This window comes from Aegilops tauschii, chromosome 2 (assembly GCF_002575655.3).
Source record: "Aegilops tauschii subsp. strangulata cultivar AL8/78 chromosome 2, Aet v6.0, whole genome shotgun sequence".
NCBI lineage: Eukaryota > Viridiplantae > Streptophyta > Magnoliopsida > Poales > Poaceae > Aegilops > Aegilops tauschii.
The window spans coordinates 565,582,095-565,583,909 of record NC_053036.3 but is presented as its reverse complement, the minus strand read 5'-3'; the positions used below and the strand labels follow the sequence as shown (position 1 = coordinate 565,583,909).

Here is a 1,815-nt window from a genome sequence, read left to right as displayed (position 1 = left end):
AAATAAATGATACAATAACAAATTAGTAATTTTTGCTAAATTTATTGGGGATATGCATTCACACGGGAAATATAGTATATTCTGAGATGTGACAGTACTGCACTTGCATTATCTTTTGCTTGAGGTGGGACCGGGTAGATCACATAATTTCAAGTACGAACCAATGAATTCCATAAGCGTAGCATTTTTGTTTACAATCAAATGGATGAGCTGCACTTCATTCTATGATTTGACGGCTGGACGTGAGGCGTCGTGCAACAGTCGTGCATGCAATGTCGTGTGCCTCAAAGCAGTACCTTGCTCATGTTGTAGCTCCCCATGGCCACGTCCGACCGCACCGTGACCTTCCTTGCCGCCGCGCACGGCCGCGTGGAACCGTGCCTAAGTCGCCTGCCCCTCGGCGAGCACCATGGCCGGCTGCTCATCGTCGTCCACGTACACAGCGCCCTCCGCGTCCGCGTCGTCCGCGCCGAGCGGGAACGCGACCACTAGCGTGAACGGTGTCGCGCGCGCGTCCCGGGAGATGGTGCCGCCGCGCTGCAGCGGCAGGACCGTGCCCTCGTGCACGTGCACGTTGCCCTCGTTCAGCTGCGCGGGGAGCCTGACGGCTGCGCCGGAGCCCGTGGACACCACTGCCTTGCTCGTGTCAGAAAGATTGTACCACGTGCCTGGTGGGAACAAGGCATTCACGGATCTGTCGCCCTGCTCGAGGACGGGGGACACCATGATGCCGGCGCCCAGGAGGAACTGGTTGGTCATGCTGTAGCACGACGCGGAGTCCGGGAACGAGAAGAAGAGCGGCCGCGCACCGGCGCGCTGGTGAGGTGCGCCTGGTAGTTGAGCATGTAGAGGTACGGGAGCATCCTGTAGCGCATGCCGAGCGCGTTCCGTGCCGACCTCGCCACGGACTGCCACTGGTGCGGAAGCGAAGTTGGCGTGGTCCGTGGAGAAGGGGTAGAAGGCACCGAGCTCGATCCATCAGCTGCACAGCTCCTCCAGCGGCGGCGGGTTGGCCAGGTAGAAGCCGCAGATGTCGGTGCCGACCATGGGCATGCCGAAGATGCTGAAGTTGAGCATGGTGGAGATGGAGTAGCGGAGGTCCTCCCAGGTGCCCTTGTTGTCGCCGGTCCGGTGCGCGGCGTAGGCGTCGGAGCCGACGAACATGGAGCGCATGAGGATGAACGACTGCTCCCTTGGGCTCTATCAGGACCGACTGACCCGCGGCACACCGAACACCTGGCGAAGATGGCGCTGATGCAGACATGGACATGGGAACCTACATCCATGAAATTCAGGGCTTCGGTTGTTACGGGGTCCAGCAGGGGGAGGCAGAGAGATGAGGCGGCATGGTGACATGGCGTCGTGTGGCGCCGGAGGAGGCGGCCAACGGCGAGGATACGGTGGCATTCAAACAAGTCGGGGCGTGCGCGAGCGGGGTGGCGCCGGAGGAGGCGGCCAACGTCGAGGATACTAAGGCATTCAAACAGGAAGAAGCCGGGGCGTGCGCGTGCGGGGTGGCGCCGGCGTGCGTGTGCACGATAACGCGGCAGCAGCTTGCGACCGGGAGAGCGGCGGCCGGCGGTGGCACGGAGAGAGCAGGAGTCAGACCTAGTCCTGGATGGGAATCTGAGAAGGTACGTTCGATATTTTTTCTAAGTGAAGGGATACGTTTGATTTGGTAAAGAGAAAACAGAAAAATGCCAGAGGAGGAGGTTTACTTCTCTTTCTCGTGCGTATGAACGGGGTGGCGGCTGCGTCCATGGCTCCTTGCCCTGACCCGATCGAGTGATTGGCGGTGGCGGATCCCGCCTTGGG

General features: G+C 60.2%; 1 pseudogene; it reads right to left on the bottom strand.

The window, feature by feature from the left end:
- Positions 1-284: 284 nt before the first annotated feature.
- On the bottom strand, positions 285-1,286 carry LOC109773569 (alpha-xylosidase 1-like; annotated as a pseudogene).
- Between the last annotated feature and the right edge of the window lie 529 nt (positions 1,287-1,815).